Raw genomic sequence first — 19,147 nt, 5'->3', positions numbered from 1 at the left:
TTAAACCTTCGTCAGGTATTGTGGAAAAACACTGACTTATTACGTTACATCTGAGACCTCACAACAACGCTCTTGGATGGGCTCGAACCACCAAACTACCGGTTAAAAGCCGAACGCGCTAACCATTGAGCCACGGAAGCTCTGAAATTAAATGGTCGTCAGGTATTGTGGAAAAACTTTGACTTTTTACGTAACATCTGAAACCTCACAGCACCTCTCCTGGGTGGGCTCGAACCACCAACCTTTCGGTTAACAGATGAACGCGATAACCATTGCGCAACGGAAGCCCAAAAATTAAATGGTCTTCAGGTATTGTGGAAAAACTTTGACTTTTTAAGTTACTTATAAAACTTAACACCAACGTTCCCGGGCGGGCTGGAACCACCAACCTTTCGGTAAGCAGATGAACGCGATAACCATTGCGCCTCGGAAGCCCAAAAATTAAATGGACGTCAGGTATTGTGGAAAAACTTTGACCTTTTACGTCACATCTGAGACCTCACAACACCGCTCCCGGGTGGGCACGAACCACCAACCTTTCGGTTAACAGCGGAACGCGCTAACCATTTAGCCACGGAAGCTCAGAAATTAAACCTTCGTCAGGTATTGTGGAAAAACACTGACTTATTACGTTACATCTGAGACCTCACAACAACGCTCTTGGATGGGCTCGAACCACCAAACTATCGGTTAAAAGCCGAACGCGCTAACCATTGAGCCACGGAAGCTCTGAAATTAAATGGTCGTCAGGTATTGTGGAAAAACTTTGACTTTTTACGTAACATCTGAAACCTCACAGCACCGCTCCTGGGTGGGCTCGAACCACCAACCTTTCGGTTAACAGATGAACGCGATAACCATTGCGCAACGGAAGCCCAAAAATTAAATGGTCTTCAGGTATTGTGGAAAAACTTTGACTTTTTAAGTTACTTATAAAACTTAACACCAACGTTCCCGGGCGGGCTGGAACCACCAACCTTTCGGTAAGCAGATGAACGCGATAACCATTGCGCCTCGGAAGCCCAAAAATTAAATGGACGTCAGGTATTGTGGAAAAACGTTGACCTTTTACGTCACATCTGAGACCTCACAACACCGCTCCCGGGTGGGCACGAACCACCAACCTTTCGGTTAACAGCGGAACGCGCTAACCATTTAGCCACGGAAGCTCAGAAATTCAATGGTTGTCAGGTATTGTGGAAAACTTAGGACTTTTTACGCTACATCTGAGACCCCACAACACCTCTCCTGGGTGGGCTCGAACCTCCAAACTTTCGGTTAACAGATGAACGCGATAACCATTGCGCAACGGAAGCCCAAAAGTTAAATGGTCTTCAGGTATTGTGGAAAAACTTTGACTTTTTACGTTACTTATAAAACTTAACACCAACGTTCCCGGGTGGGCTGGAACCACCAACCTTTCAGTAAACAGATGAACGCGATAACCATTGCGCCCCGGAAGCCCAAAAATTAAATGAACGTCAGGTATTGTGGAAAACTTATGACTTTTTACGCGACATCTGAGACCCCACAACACCTCTCATGGGTGGGCTCGAACCACCAACCTTTCGGTTAACAGCTGAACGCGCCAACCATTGCGCCACGGAAGCCCAAAAATTAAACCTTCGTCAGGTATTGTGGAAAAACACTGACTTATTACGTTACATCTGAGACCTCACAACAACGCTCTTGGATGGGCTCGAACCACCAAACTATCGGTTAAAAGCCGAACGCGCTAACCATTGAGCCACGGAAGCTCTGAAATTAAATGGTCGTCAGGTATTGTGGAAAAACTTTGACTTTTTACGTAACATCTGAAACCTCACAGCACCGCTCCTGGGTGGGCTCGAACCACCAACCTTTCGGTTAACAGATGAACGCGATAACCATTGCGCAACGGAAGCCCAAAAATTAAATGGTCTTCAGGTATTGTGGAAAAACTTTGACTTTTTACGCTACATCTGAGACCCCACAACACCTCTCCTGGGTGGGCTCGAACCACCAACCTTTCATTTAACAGCTGAACGCGCCAACCATTGCGCCACGGAAGCCCAAAAATTAAACGTTCGTCAGGTACTGTGGAAAAACACTGACTTATTACGTTACATCTGAGATCTCACAACAACGCTCTCGGATGGGCTCGAACCACCAAACTATCGGTTAAAAGCCGAACGCGCTAACCATTGAGCCACGGAAGCTCTGAAATTAAATGGTCGTCAGGTATTGTGGAAAAACTTTGACTTTTTACGTAACATCTGAAACCTCACAGCACCGCTCCTGGGTGGGCTCGAACCACCAACCTTTCGGTTAACAGATGAACGCGATAACCATTGCGCAACGGAAGCCCAAAAATTAAATGGTCTTCAGGTATTGTGGAAAAACTTTGACTTTTTACGCTACATCTGAGACCCCACAACACCTCTCCTCGGTGGGCTCGAACCACCAACCTTTCATTTAACAGCTGAACGCGCCAACCATTGCGCCACGGAAGCCCAAAAATTAAACGTTCGTCAGGTACTGTGGAAAAACACTGACTTATTACGTTACATCTGAGATCTCACAACAACGCTCTCGGATGGGCTCGAACCACCAAACTATCGATTAAAAGCCGAACTCGCTAACCATTGAGCCACGGAAGCTCTGAAATTAAATGGTCGTCAGGTATTGTGGAAAAACTTTGACTTTTTACGTAACATCTGAAACCTCACAGCACCGCTCCTGGGTGGGCTCGAACCACCAACCTTTCGGTTAACAGATGAACGCGAAAACCATTGCGCAACGGAAGCCCAAAAATTAAATGGTCTTCAGGTATTGTGGAGAAACTTTGACTTTTTACGTAACATCTGAAACCTCACAGCACCGCTCCGGGGTGGGTTCGAACCACCAACCTTTCGGTTAACAGATGAACGCGACAACCATTGCGCAACGGAAGCCCAAAAATTAAATGGTCTTCAGGTATTGTGGAAAAACTTTGACTTTTTACGTTACTTATAAAACTTAACACCAACGTTCCCGGGTGGGCTGGAACCACCAACCTTTCAGTAAACAGATGAACGCGATAACCATTGCGCCCCGGAAGCCCAAAAATTAAATGAACGTCAGGTATTGTGGAAAACTTATGACTTTTTACGCGACATCTGAGACCCCACAACACCTCTCATGGGTGGGCTCGAACCACCAACCTTTCGGTTAACAGCTGAACGCGCCAACCATTGCGCCACGGAAGCCCAAAAATTAAACCTTCGTCAGGTATTGTGGAAAAACACTGACTTATTACGTTACATCTGAGACCTCACAACAACGCTCTTGGATGGGCTCGAACCACCAAACTATCGGTTAAAAGCCGAACGCGCTAACCATTGAGCCACGGAAGCTCTGAAATTAAATGGTCGTCAGGTATTGTGGAAAAACTTTGACTTTTTACGTAACATCTGAAACCTCACAGCACCGCTCCTGGGTGGGCTCGAACCACCAACCTTTCGGTTAACAGATGAACGCGATAACCATTGCGCAACGGAAGCCCAAAAATTAAATGGTCTTCAGGTATTGTGGAAAAACTTTGACTTTTTACGCTACATCTGAGACCCCACAACACCTCTCCTGGGTGGGCTCGAACCACCAACCTTTCATTTAACAGCTGAACGCGCCAACCATTGCGCCACGGAAGCCCAAAAATTAAACGTTCGTCAGGTACTGTGGAAAAACACTGACTTATTACGTTACATCTGAGATCTCACAACAACGCTCTCGGATGGGCTCGAACCACCAAACTATCGGTTAAAAGCCGAACGCGCTAACCATTGAGCCACGGAAGCTCTGAAATTAAATGGTCGTCAGGTATTGTGGAAAAACTTTGACTTTTTACGTAACATCTGAAACCTCACAGCACCGCTCCTGGGTGGGCTCGAACCACCAACCTTTCGGTTAACAGATGAACGCGATAACCATTGCGCAACGGAAGCCCAAAAATTAAATGGTCTTCAGGTATTGTGGAAAAACTTTGACTTTTTACGCTACATCTGAGACCCCACAACACCTCTCCTCGGTGGGCTCGAACCACCAACCTTTCATTTAACAGCTGAACGCGCCAACCATTGCGCCACGGAAGCCCAAAAATTAAACGTTCGTCAGGTACTGTGGAAAAACACTGACTTATTACGTTACATCTGAGATCTCACAACAACGCTCTCGGATGGGCTCGAACCACCAAACTATCGATTAAAAGCCGAACGCGCTAACCATTGAGCCACGGAAGCTCTGAAATTAAATGGTCGTCAGGTATTGTGGAAAAACTTTGACTTTTTACGTAACATCTGAAACCTCACAGCACCGCTCCTGGGTGGGCTCGAACCACCAACCTTTCGGTTAACAGATGAACGCGATAACCATTGCGCAACGGAAGCCCAAAAATTAAATGGTCTTCAGGTATTGTGGAGAAACTTTGACTTTTTACGTAACATCTGAAACCTCACAGCACCGCTCCGGGGTGGGTTCGAACCACCAACCTTTCGGTTAACAGATGAACGCGACAACCATTGCGCAACGGAAGCCCAAAAATTAAATGGTCTTCAGGTATTGTGGAAAAACTTTGACTTTTTACGTTACTTATAAAACTTAACACCAACGTTCCCGGGTGGGCTGGAACCACCAACCTTTCAGTAAACAGATGAACGCGATAACCATTGCGCCCCGGAAGCCCAAAAATTAAATGGACGTCAGGTATTGTGGAAAACTTATGACTTTTTACGCGACATCTGAGACCCCACAACACCTCTCATGGGTGGGCTCGAACCACCAACCTTTCGGTTAACAGCTGAACGCGCCAACCATTGCGCCACGGAAGCCCAAAAATTAAACCTTCGTCAGGTATTGTGGAAAAACACTGACTTACTACGTTACATCTGAGACCTCACAACAACGCTCTTGGATAGGGTCGAACCACCAAACTATCGGTTAAAAGCCGAACGTGCTAACCATTGAGCCACGGAAGCTCTGAAATTAAATGGTCGTCAGGTATTGTGGAAAACTTATGACTTTTACGCTACATCTGAGACCCCACAACACCTCTCCTGGGTGGGCTCGAACCACCAACCTTTCGGTTAACAGATGAACGCGATAACCATTGCGCAACGGAAGCCCAAAAATTAAATGGTCTTCAGGTATTGTGGAAAAACTTTGACTTTTTAAGTTACTTATAAAACTTAACACCAACGTTCCCGGGCGGGCTGGAACCACCAACCTTTCGGTAAGCAGATGAACGCGATAACCATTGCGCCTCGGAAGCCCAAAAATTAAATGGACGTCAGGTATTGTGGAAAAACTTTGACCTTTTACGTCACATCTGAGACCTCACAACACCGCTCCCGGGTGGGCACGAACCACCAACCTTTCGGTTAACAGCGGAACGCGCTAACCATTTAGCCACGGAAGCTCAGAAATTAAACCTTCGTCAGGTATTGTGGAAACACACTGACTTATTACGTTACATCTGAGACCTCACAACAACGCTCTTGGATGGGCTCGAACCACCAAACTACCGGTTAAAAGCCGAACGCGCTAACCATTGAGCCACGGAAGCTCTGAAATTAAATGGTCGTCAGGTATTGTGGAAAAACTTTGACTTTTTACGTAACATCTGAAACCTCACAGCACCTCTCCTGGGTGGGCTCGAACCACCAACCTTTCGGTTAACAGATGAACGCGATAACCATTGCGAAACGGAAGCCCAAAAATTAAATGGTCTTCAGGTATTGTGGAAAAACTTTGACTTTTTAAGTTACTTATAAAACTTAACACCAACGTTCCCGGGCGGGCTGGAACCACCAACCTTTCGGTAAGCAGATGAACGCGATAACCATTGCGCCTCGGAAGCCCAAAAATTAAATGGACGTCAGGTATTGTGGAAAAACTTTGACCTTTTACGTCACATCTGAGACCTCACAACACCGCTCCCGGGTGGGCACGAACCACCAACCTTTCGGTTAACAGCGGAACGCGCTAACCATTTAGCCACGGAAGCTCAGAAATTAAACCTTCGTCAGGTATTGTGGAAACACACTGACTTATTACGTTACATCTGAGACCTCACAACAACGCTCTTGGATGGGCTCGAACCACCAAACTACCGGTTAAAAGCCGAACGCGCTAACCATTGAGCCACGGAAGCTCTGAAATTAAATGGTCGTCAGGTATTGTGGAAAAACTTTGACTTTTTACGTAACATCTGAAACCTCACAGCACCTCTCCTGGGTGGGCTCGAACCACCAACCTTTCGGTTAACAGATGAACGCGATAACCATTGCGCAACGGAAGCCCAAAAATTAAATGGTCTTCAGGTATTGTGGAAAAACTTTGACTTTTTAAGTTACTTATAAAACTTAACACCAACGTTCCCGGGCGGGCTGGAACCACCAACCTTTCGGTAAGCAGATGAACGCGATAACCATTGCGCCTCGGAAGCCCAAAAATTAAATGGACGTCAGGTATTGTGGAAAAACTTTGACCTTTTACATCACATCTGAGACCTCACAACACCGCTCCCGGGTGGGCACGAACCACCAACCTTTCGGTTAACAGCGGAACGCGCTAACCATTTAGCCACGGAAGCTCAGAAATTCAATGGTCGTCAGGTATTGTGGAAAAACTTTGACTTTTTACGTAACATCTGAAACCTCACAGCACCGCTCCTGGGTGGGCTCGAACCACCAACCTTTCGGTTAACAGATGAACGCGATAACCATTGCGCAACGGAAGCCCAAAAATTAAATGGTCTTCAGGTATTGTGGAAAAACTTTGACTTTTTACGTAACATCTGAAACCTCACAGCACCGCTCCGGGGTGGGTTCGAACCACCAACCTTTCGGTTAACAGATGAACGCGACAACCATTGCGCAACGGAAGCCCAAAAATTAAATGGTCTTCAGGTATTGTGGAAAAACTTTGACTTTTTACGTTACTTATAAAACTTAACACCAACGTTCCCGGGTGGGCTGGAACCACCAACCTTTCAGTAAACAGATGAACGCGATAACCATTGCGCCCCGGAAGCCCAAAAATTAAATGGACGTCAGGTATTGTGGAAAACTTATGACTTTTTACGCGACATCTGAGACCCCACAACACCTCTCATGGGTGGGCTCGAACCACCAACCTTTCGGTTAACAGCTGAACGCGCCAACCATTGCGCCACGGAAGCCCAAAAATTAAACCTTCGTCAGGTATTGTGGAAAAACACTGACTTACTACGTTACATCTGAGACCTCACAACAACGCTCTTGGATAGGGTCGAACCACCAAACTATCGGTTAAAAGCCGAACGTGCTAACCATTGAGCCACGGAAGCTCTGAAATTAAATGGTCGTCAGGTATTGTGGAAAACTTATGACTTTTACGCTACATCTGAGACCCCACAACACCTCTCCTGGGTGGGCTCGAACCACCAACCTTTCGGTTAACAGATGAACGCGATAACCATTGCGCAACGGAAGCCCAAAAATTAAATGGTCTTCAGGTATTGTGGAAAAACTTTGACTTTTTAAGTTACTTATAAAACTTAACACCAACGTTCCCGGGCGGGCTGGAACCACCAACCTTTCGGTAAGCAGATGAACGCGATAACCATTGCGCCTCGGAAGCCCAAAAATTAAATGGACGTCAGGTATTGTGGAAAAACTTTGACCTTTTACGTCACATCTGAGACCTCACAACACCGCTCCCGGGTGGGCACGAACCACCAACCTTTCGGTTAACAGCGGAACGCGCTAACCATTTAGCCACGGAAGCTCAGAAATTAAACCTTCGTCAGGTATTGTGGAAACACACTGACTTATTACGTTACATCTGAGACCTCACAACAACGCTCTTGGATGGGCTTGAACCACCAAACTACCGGTTAAAAGCCGAACGCGCTAACCATTGAGCCACGGAAGCTCTGAAATTAAATGGTCGTCAGGTATTGTGGAAAAACTTTGACTTTTTACGTAACATCTGAAACCTCACAGCACCTCTCCTGGGTGGGCTCGAACCACCAACCTTTCGGTTAACAGATGAACGCGATAACCATTGCGAAACGGAAGCCCAAAAATTAAATGGTCTTCAGGTATTGTGGAAAAACTTTGACTTTTTAAGTTACTTATAAAACTTAACACCAACGTTCCCGGGCGGGCTGGAACCACCAACCTTTCGGTAAGCAGATGAACGCGATAACCATTGCGCCTCGGAAGCCCAAAAATTAAATGGACGTCAGGTATTGTGGAAAAACTTTGACCTTTTACGTCACATCTGAGACCTCACAACACCGCTCCCGGGTGGGCACGAACCACCAACCTTTCGGTTAACAGCGGAACGCGCTAACCATTTAGCCACGGAAGCTCAGAAATTAAACCTTCGTCAGGTATTGTGGAAACACACTGACTTATTACGTTACATCTGAGACCTCACAACAACGCTCTTGGATGGGCTCGAACCACCAAACTACCGGTTAAAAGCCGAACGCGCTAACCATTGAGCCACGGAAGCTCTGAAATTAAATGGTCGTCAGGTATTGTGGAAAAACTTTGACTTTTTACGTAACATCTGAAACCTCACAGCACCTCTCCTGGGTGGGCTCGAACCACCAACCTTTCGGTTAACAGATGAACGCGATAACCATTGCGCAACGGAAGCCCAAAAATTAAATGGTCTTCAGGTATTGTGGAAAAACTTTGACTTTTTACGTAACATCTGAAACCTCACAGCACCGCTCCGGGGTGGGTTCGAACCACCAACCTTTCGGTTAACAGATGAACGCGACAACCATTGCGCAACGGAAGCCCAAAAATTAAATGGTCTTCAGGTATTGTGGAAAAACTTTGACTTTTTACGTTACTTATAAAACTTAACACCAACGTTCCCGGGTGGGCTGGAACCACCAACCTTTCAGTAAACAGATGAACGCGATAACCATTGCGCCCCGGAAGCCCAAAAATTAAATGGACGTCAGGTATTGTGGAAAACTTATGACTTTTTACGCGACATCTGAGACCCCACAACACCTCTCATGGGTGGGCTCGAACCACCAACCTTTCGGTTAACAGCTGAACGCGCCAACCATTGCGCCACGGAAGCCCAAAAATTAAACCTTCGTCAGGTATTGTGGAAAAACACTGACTTACTACGTTACATCTGAGACCTCACAACAACGCTCTTGGATAGGGTCGAACCACCAAACTATCGGTTAAAAGCCGAACGTGCTAACCATTGAGCCACGGAAGCTCTGAAATTAAATGGTCGTCAGGTATTGTGGAAAACTTATGACTTTTACGCTACATCTGAGACCCCACAACACCTCTCCTGGGTGGGCTCGAACCACCAACCTTTCGGTTAACAGATGAACGCGATAACCATTGCGCAACGGAAGCCCAAAAATTAAATGGTCTTCAGGTATTGTGGAAAAACTTTGACTTTTTAAGTTACTTATAAAACTTAACACCAACGTTCCCGGGCGGGCTGGAACCACCAACCTTTCGGTAAGCAGATGAACGCGATAACCATTGCGCCTCGGAAGCCCAAAAATTAAATGGACGTCAGGTATTGTGGAAAAACTTTGACCTTTTACGTCACATCTGAGACCTCACAACACCGCTCCCGGGTGGGCACGAACCACCAACCTTTCGGTTAACAGCGGAACGCGCTAACCATTTAGCCACGGAAGCTCAGAAATTAAACCTTCGTCAGGTATTGTGGAAACACACTGACTTATTACGTTACATCTGAGACCTCACAACAACGCTCTTGGATGGGCTCGAACCACCAAACTACCGGTTAAAAGCCGAACGCGCTAACCATTGAGCCACGGAAGCTCTGAAATTAAATGGTCGTCAGGTATTGTGGAAAAACTTTGACTTTTTACGTAACATCTGAAACCTCACAGCACCTCTCCTGGGTGGGCTCGAACCACCATCCTTTCGGTTAACAGATGAACGCGATAACCATTGCGAAACGGAAGCCCAAAAATTAAATGGTCTTCAGGTATTGTGGAAAAACTTTGACTTTTTAAGTTACTTATAAAACTTAACACCAACGTTCCCGGGCGGGCTGGAACCACCAACCTTTCGGTAAGCAGATGAACGCGATAACCATTGCGCCTCGGAAGCCCAAAAATTAAATGGACGTCAGGTATTGTGGAAAAACTTTGACCTTTTACGTCACATCTGAGACCTCACAACACCGCTCCCGGGTGGGCACGAACCACCAACCTTTCGGTTAACAGCGGAACGCGCTAACCATTTAGCCACGGAAGCTCAGAAATTAAACCTTCGTCAGGTATTGTGGAAACACACTGACTTATTACGTTACATCTGAGACCTCACAACAACGCTCTTGGATGGGCTCGAACCACCAAACTACCGGTTAAAAGCCGAACGCGCTAACCATTGAGCCACGGAAGCTCTGAAATTAAATGGTCGTCAGGTATTGTGGAAAAACTTTGACTTTTTACGTAACATCTGAAACCTCACAGCACCTCTCCTGGGTGGGCTCGAACCACCAACCTTTCGGTTAACAGATGAACGCGATAACCATTGCGCAACGGAAGCCCAAAAATTAAATGGTCTTCAGGTATTGTGGAAAAACTTTGACTTTTTAAGTTACTTATAAAACTTAACACCAACGTTCCCGGGCGGGCTGGAACCACCAACCTTTCGGTAAGCAGATGAACGCGATAACCATTGCGCCTCGGAAGCCCAAAAATTAAATGGACGTCAGATATTGTGGAAAAACTTTGACCTTTTACATCACATCTGAGACCTCACAACACCGCTCCCGGGTGGGCACGAACCACCAACCTTTCGGTTAACAGCGGAACGCGCTAACCATTTAGCCACGGAAGCTCAGAAATTCAATGGTCGTCAGGTATTGTGGAAAAACTTTGACTTTTTACGTAACATCTGAAACCTCACAGCACCGCTCCTGGGTGGGCTCGAACCACCAACCTTTCGGTTAACAGATGAACGCGATAACCATTGCGCAACGGAAGCCCAAAAATTAAATGGTCTTCAGGTATTGTGGAAAAACTTTGACTTTTTACGTAACATCTGAAACCTCACAGCACCGCTCCGGGGTGGGTTCGAACCACCAACCTTTCGGTTAACAGATGAACGCGACAACCATTGCGCAACGGAAGCCCAAAAATTAAATGGTCTTCAGGTATTGTGGAAAAACTTTGACTTTTTACGTTACTTATAAAACTTAACACCAACGTTCCCGGGTGGGCTGGAACCACCAACCTTTCAGTAAACAGATGAACGCGATAACCATTGCGCCCCGGAAGCCCAAAAATTAAATGGACGTCAGGTATTGTGGAAAACTTATGACTTTTTACGCGACATCTGAGACCCCACAACACCTCTCATGGGTGGGCTCGAACCACCAACCTTTCGGTTAACAGCTGAACGCGCCAACCATTGCGCCACGGAAGCCCAAAAATTAAACCTTCGTCAGGTATTGTGGAAAAACACTGACTTACTACGTTACATCTGAGACCTCACAACAACGCTCTTGGATAGGGTCGAACCACCAAACTATCGGTTAAAAGCCGAACGTGCTAACCATTGAGCCACGGAAGCTCTGAAATTAAATGGTCGTCAGGTATTGTGGAAAACTTATGACTTTTACGCTACATCTGAGACCCCACAACACCTCTCCTGGGTGGGCTCGAACCACCAACCTTTCGGTTAACAGATGAACGCGATAACCATTGCGCAACGGAAGCCCAAAAATTAAATGGTCTTCAGGTATTGTGGAAAAACTTTGACTTTTTAAGTTACTTATAAAACTTAACACCAACGTTCCCGGGCGGGCTGGAACCACCAACCTTTCGGTAAGCAGATGAACGCGATAACCATTGCGCCTCGGAAGCCCAAAAATTAAATGGACGTCAGGTATTGTGGAAAAACTTTGACCTTTTACGTCACATCTGAGACCTCACAACACCGCTCCCGGGTGGGCACGAACCACCAACCTTTCGGTTAACAGCGGAACGCGCTAACCATTTAGCCACGGAAGCTCAGAAATTAAACCTTCGTCAGGTATTGTGGAAAAACACTGACTTATTACGTTACATCTGAGACCTCACAACAACGCTCTTGGATGGGCTCGAACCACCAAACTATCGGTTAAAAGCCGAACGCGCTAACCATTGAGCCACGGAAGCTCTGAAATTAAATGGTCGTCAGGTATTGTGGAAAAACTTTGACTTTTTACGTAACATCTGAAACCTCACAGCACCTCTCCTGGGTGGGCTCGAACCACCAACCTTTCGGTTAACAGATGAACGCGATAACCATTGCGCAACGGAAGCCCAAAAATTAAATGGTCTTCAGGTATTGTGGAAAAACTTTGACTTTTTAAGTTACTTATAAAACTTAACACCAACGTTCCCGGGCGGGCTGGAACCACCAACCTTTCGGTAAGCAGATGAACGCGATAACCATTGCGCCTCGGAAGCCCAAAAATTAAATGGACGTCAGGTATTGTGGAAAAACTTTGACCTTTTACGTCACATCTGAGACCTCACAACACCGCTCCCGGGTGGGCACGAACCACCAACCTTTCGGTTAACAGCGGAACGCGCTAACCATTTAGCCACGGAAGCTCAGAAATTAAACCTTCGTCAGGTATTGTGGAAAAACACTGACTTATTACGTTTCATCTGAGACCTCACAACAACGCTCTTGGATGGGCTCGAACCACCAAACTATCGGTTAAAAGCCGAACGCGCTAACCATTGAGCCACGGAAGCTCTGAAATTAAATGGTCGTCAGGTATTGTGGAAAAACTTTGACTTTATACGTAACATCTGAAACCTCACAGCACCGCTCCTGGGTGGGCTCGAACCACCAACCTTTCGGTTAATAGATGAACGCGATAACCATTGCGCAACGGAAGCCCAAAAATTAAATGGTCTTCAGGTATTGTGGAAAAACTTTGACTTTTTAAGTTACTTATAAAACTTAACACCAACGTTCCCGGGCGGGCTGGAACCACCAACCTTTCGGTAAGCAGATGAACGCGATAACCATTGCGCCTCGGAAGCCCAAAAATTAAATGGACGTCAGGTATTGTGGAAAAACTTTGACCTTTTACATCACATCTGAGACCTCACAACACCGCTCCCGGGTGGGCACGAACCACCAACCTTTCGGTTAACAGCGGAACGCGCTAACCATTTAGCCACGGAAGCTCAGAAATTCAATGGTTGTCAGGTATTGTGGAAAACTTATGACTTTTTACGCTACATCTGAGACCCCACAACACCTCTCCTGGGTGGGCTCGAACCTCCAAACTTTCGGTTAACAGATGAACGCGATAACCATTGCGCAACGGAAGCCCAAAAGTTAAATGGTCTTCAGGTATTGTGGAAAAACTTTGACTTTTTACGTTACTTATAAAACTTAACACCAACGTTCCCGGGTGGTCTGGAACCACCAACCTTTCAGTAAACAGATGAACGCGATAACCATTGCGCCCCGGAAGCCCAAAAATTAAATGAACGTCAGGTATTGTGGAAAACTTATGACTTTTTACGCGACATCTGAGACCCCACAACACCTCTCATGGGTGGGCTCGAACCACCAACCTTTCGGTTAACAGCTGAACGCGCCAACCATTGCGCCACGGAAGCCCAAAAATTAAACCTTCGTCAGGTATTGTGGAAAAACACTGACTTATTACGTTACATCTGAGACCTCACAACAACGCTCTTGGATGGGCTCGAACCACCAAACTATCGGTTAAAAGCCGAACGCGCTAACCATTGAGCCACGGAAGCTCTGAAATTAAATGGTCGTCAGGTATTGTGGAAAAACTTTGACTTTTTACGTAACATCTGAAACCTCACAGCACCGCTCCTGGGTGGGCTCGAACCACCAACCTTTCGGTTAACAGATGAACGCGATAACCATTGCGCAACGGAAGCCCAAAAATTAAATGGTCTTCAGGTATTGTGGAAAAACTTTGACTTTTTACGTAACATCCGAAACCTCACAGCACCGCTCCGGGGTGGGTTCGAACCACCAACCTTTCGGTTAACAGATGAACGCGATAACCATTGCGCAACGGAAGCCCAAAAATTAAATGGTCTTCAGGTATTGTGGAAAAACTTTGACTTTTTACGTTACTTATAAAACTTAACACCAACGTTCCCGGGTGGGCTGGAACCACCAACCTTTCAGTAAACAGATGAACGCGATAACCATTGCGCCCCGGAAGCCCAAAAATTAAATGGACGTCAGGTATTGTGGAAAACTTATGACTTTTTACGCGACATCTGAGACCCCACAACACCTCTCATGGGTGGGCTCGAACCACCAACCTTTCGGTTAACAGCTGAACGCGCCAACCATTGCGCCACGGAAGCCCAAAAACTAAACCTTCGTCAGGTATTGTGGAAAAACACTGACTTACTACGTTACATCTGAGACCTCACAACAACGCTCTTGGATAGGGTCGAACCACCAAACTATCGGTTAAAAGCCGAACGTGCTAACCATTGAGCCACGGAAGCTCTGAAATTAAATGGTCGTCAGGTATTGTGGAAAACTTATGACTTTTACGCTACATCTGAGACCCCACAACACCTCTCCTGGGTGGGATCGAACCTCCAACCTTTCGGTTAACAGATGAACGCGATAACCATTGCGCAACGGAAGCCCAAAAATTAAATGGTCTTCAGGTATTGTGGAAAAACTTTGACCTTTTTCGTCACATCTGAGACCTCACAACACCGCTCCCGGGTGGGCACGAACCACCAACCTTTCGGTTAACAGCGGAACGCGCTAACCATTTAGCCACGGAAGCTCAGAAATTCAATGGTTGTCAGGTATTGTGGAAAAACACTGACTTACTACGTTACATCTGAGACCTCACAACAACGCTCTTGGATGGGCTCGAACCACCAAACTATCGGTTAAAAGCCGAACGCGCTAACCATTGAGCCACGGAAGCTCTGATAATATATGGTCGTCAGGTATTGTGGAAAAACTTTGACTTTTTACGTAACATCTGAAACCTCACAGCACCGCTCCGGGGTGGGTTCGAACCACCAACCTTTCGGTTAACAGATGAACGCGATGACCATTGCGCCTCGGAAGCCCAAAAATTAAATGGTCTTCAGGTATTGTGGAAAAACTTTGACTTTTTAAGTTACTTATAAAACTTAACACCAACGATCCCGGGTGGGCTGGAACCACCAACCTTTCGGTAAGCAGATGAACGCGATAACCATTGCGCCTCGGAAGCCCAAAAATTAAATGGACGTCAGGTATTGTGGAAAAACTTTGACCTTTTACGTCACATCTGAGACCTCTCAACACCGCTCCCGGGTGGGCTCGAACCACCAACCTTTCGGTTAACAGCGGAACGCGCTAACCATTTAGCCACGGAAGCTCAGAAATTCAATGGTTGTCAGGTATTGTGGAAAACTTATGACTTTTTACACTACATCTGAGACCCCACAAGTCATAACTTTTCCACAATACCTGAAAACCATTTAATTTCTGAGCTTCCGTGGCTCAATGGTTAGCGCGTTCGGCTGTTAACCAATAGGTTGGTTGTTCGAGCCCACCCGGGAGCGGTGTTATGGGATCTCAAATGTAACGTAAAAAGTCAGAGTTTTTCCACAATACCTGACGACCATTTTATTTTTGGGCTTCCGTGGCGCAATGGTTAGCGCGTTCGGCTGTTAACCGAAAGGTTGGTGGATCGAGCGCACCCGGGAGCGGTGTTCTGTAGTCTCAAATGTAACGTAAAAAGAAAAGTTTTTCCACAATACCTGACGAACATTTAATTTTTGGGCTTCCGTGGCGCAATGGTTAGCGCGCTCAGCTGTTAACCGAAAGGTTGGTGGTTCGATCCCACCCGGGAGAGGTGTTGTGGGGTCTCAGATGTAGCGTGTAAAGTCATAACGTTTCCACAATACCTGACAACCATTTAATTTCTGAGCTTCCGTGGCTCAATGGTTAGCGCGTTCGGCTCTTAACCAATAGGTTGGTGGTTCGAGCCCACCCGGGAGCGGTGTTAAGGGATCTCAAATGTAACGTAAAAAGTCAGAGTTTTTCCACAATACCTGACGAACATTTAATTTTTGGGCTTCCGTGGCGCAATGGTTAGCGCGCTCAGCTGTTAACCGAAAGGTTGGTGGTTCGAGCCCACCCGGGAGAGGTGTTGTGGGGTCTCAGATGTAGCGTGTAAAGTCATAACGTTTCCACAATACCTGACAACCATTTAATTTCTGAGCTTCCGTGGCTCAATGGTTAGCGCGTTCGGCTGTTAACCAATAGGTTGGTTGTTCGAGCCCACCCGGGAAAGGTGTTATGGGATCTCAAATGTAACGTAAAAAGTCAGAGTTTTTCCACAATACCTGACGACCATTTTATTTTTGGGCTTCCGTGGCGCAATGGTTAGCGCGTTCGGCTGTTAACCGAAAGGTTGGTGGTTCGAGCCCACCCGGGAGCGGTGTTGTGTAGTCTCAACGGTTAAGTAAAAAGAAAAGTTTTTCCACAATACCTGACGACCATTTATTTTTTGGGCTTCCTTGGCGCAATGGTTAGCTTGTTCGGCTGTTAACCGAAAGGTTGGTGGTTCGAGCCCACCAGAGAGAGGTGTTGTGGGGTCTCAGATGTAGCGTAAAAAGTCAAAACTTTTCCACAATACGTGACAAACATTTATTTTCTGAGCTTCCCTGGCTCAATGGTTAGCGCGTTCGGCTGTTAACCAATAAGTTGGTGGTTCGAGCCCACCCGGGAGCGGTGTAATGGGATCTCAAATGTAACGTAAAAAGTCAGAGTTTTTCCACAATACCTGACGAACATTTAATTTTTGGGCTTCCGTGGCGCAATGGTTAGCGCGTTCAGCTGTTAACCGAAAGGTTGGTGGTTCGAGCCCACCCGGGAGAGGTGTTGTGGGGTCTCAGATGTAGCGTGAAAAGTCATAACTTTTCAACAATACCTGACAACCATTTAATTTCTGAGCTTCCGTGGCTCAATGGTTAGCGCGTTCGGCTGTTAACCAATAGGGTGGTTGTTCGAGCCCACCCGGGAGCGGTATTATGGGATCTCAAATGTAACGTAGAAAGTCAGAGTTTTTCCACAATACCTGACGAACATTTAATTTTTGGGCTTCCGTGGCGCAATGGTTAGCGCGCTCAGCTGTTAACCGAAAGGTTGGTGGTTCGAGCCCACCCGGGAGAGGTGTTGTGGGGTCTCAGATGTAGCGTGTAAAGTCATAACGTTTCCACAATACCTGACAACCATTTAATTTCTGAGCTTCCGTGGCTCAATGGTTAGCGCGTTCGGCTGTTAACCAATAGGTTGGTTGTTCGAGCCCACCCGGGAGCGGTGTTATGGGATCTCAAATGTAACGTAAAAAGTCAGAGTTTTTCCTCAATACCTGACGACCATTTTATTTTTGGGCTTCCGTGGCGCAATGGTTAGCGCGTTCGGCTGTTAACCGAAAGGTTGGTGGTTCGAGCCCACCCGGGAGCGGTGTTGTGTAGTCTCAAAGGTTACGTAAAAAGAAAAGTTTTTCCACAATACCTGACGACCATTTATTTTTTGGGCTTCCTTGGCGCAATGGTTAGCTTGTTCGGCTGTTAACCGAAAGGTTGGTGGTTCGAGCCCACCAGAGAGAGGTGTTGTAGGGTCTCAGATGTAGCGTAAAAAGTCAAAACTTTTCCACAATACGTGACAAACATTTATTTTCTGAGCTTCCGTGGCTCAATGGTTAGCGCGTTCGGCTGTTAACCAATAAGTTGGTGGTTCGAGCCCACCCGGGAGCGGTGTTATGGGATCTCAAATGTAACGTAAAAAGTCAGAGTTTTTCCACAATACCTGACGAACATTTAATTTTTGGGCTTCCGTGGCGCAATGGTTAGCGCGTTCAGCTGTTAACCGAAAGGTTGGTGGTTCGAGCCCACCCGGGAGAGGTGTTGTGGGGTCTCAGATGTAGCGTGAAAAGTCATAACTTTTCAACAATACCTGACAACCATTTAATTTCTGAGCTTCCGGGGCTCAATGGTTAGCGCGTTCGGCTGTTAACTAATAGGTTGGTTGTTCGAGCCCACCCGGGAGCGGTATTATGGGATCTCAAATGTAACGTAGAAAGTCAGAGTTTTTCCACAATACCTGACGAACATTTAATTTTTGGGCTTCCGTGGCGCAATGGTTAGCGCGCTCAGCTGTTAACCGAAAGGTTGGTGGTTCGAGCCCACCCGGGAGAGGTGTTGTGGGGTCTCAGATGTAGCGTGTAAAGTCATAACGTTTCCACAATACCTGACAACCATTTAATTTCTGAGCTACCGTGGCTCAATGGTTAGCGCGTTCGGCTGTTAACTAATAGGTTGGTTGTTCGAGCCCACCCGGGAGCGGTGTTATGGGATCTCAAATGTAACGTAAAAAGTCAGAGTTTTTCCTCAATACCTGACGACCATTTTATTTTTGGGCTTCCGTGGCGCAATGGTTAGCGCGTTCGGCTGTTAACCGAAAGGTTGGTGGTTCGAGCCCACCCGGGAGCGGTGTTGTGTAGTCTCAAAGGTTACGTAAAAAGAAAAGTTTTTCCACAATACCTGACGACCATTTATTTTTTGGGCTTCCTTGGCGCAATGGTTAGCTTGTTCGGCTGTTAACCGAAAGGTTGGTGGTTCGAGCCCACCAGAGAGAGGTGTTGTGGGGTCTCAGATGTAGCGTAAAAAGTCAAAACTTTTCCACAATACGTGACAAACATTTATTTTCTGAGCTTCCGTGGCTCAATGGTTAGCGCGTTCGGCTGTTAACCAATAAGTTGGTGGTTCGAGCCCACCCGGGAGCGGTGTTATGGGATCTCAAATGTAACGTAAAAAGTCAGAGTTTTTCCACAATACCTGACGAACATTTAATTTTTGGGCTTCCGTGGCGCAATGGTTAGCGCGTTCAGCTGTTAACCGAAAGGTTGGTGGTTCGAGCCCACCCGGGAGAGGTGTTGTGGGGTCTCAGATGTAGCGTGAAAAGTCATAACTTTTCAACAATACCTGACAACCATTTAATTTCTGAGCTTCCGGGGCTCAATGGTTAGCGCGTTCGGCTGTTAACTAATAGGTTGGTTGTTCGAGCCCACCCGGGAGCGGTATTATGGGATC

The 19,147-nt window shown here is 46.5% G+C and overlaps 1 non-coding gene across 1 annotated transcript; it reads left to right on the top strand.

The window, feature by feature from the left end:
• Positions 1-15,977: 15,977 nt before the first annotated feature.
• Positions 15,978-16,050, top strand: TRNAK-CUU (transfer RNA lysine (anticodon CUU)). The gene has a single exon. It is a non-coding gene; the product is annotated as a tRNA-Lys (tRNA).
• Positions 16,051-19,147: the final 3,097 nt, after the last annotated feature.

Source organism: Phalangium opilio, unplaced genomic scaffold (assembly GCF_054372755.1).
Source record: "Phalangium opilio isolate 3A_F unplaced genomic scaffold, DU_Popi_V2 ptg000017l_1, whole genome shotgun sequence".
Lineage (NCBI taxonomy): Eukaryota > Metazoa > Arthropoda > Arachnida > Opiliones > Phalangiidae > Phalangium > Phalangium opilio.
This window is presented reverse-complemented; position numbering and strand designations above follow the sequence as displayed.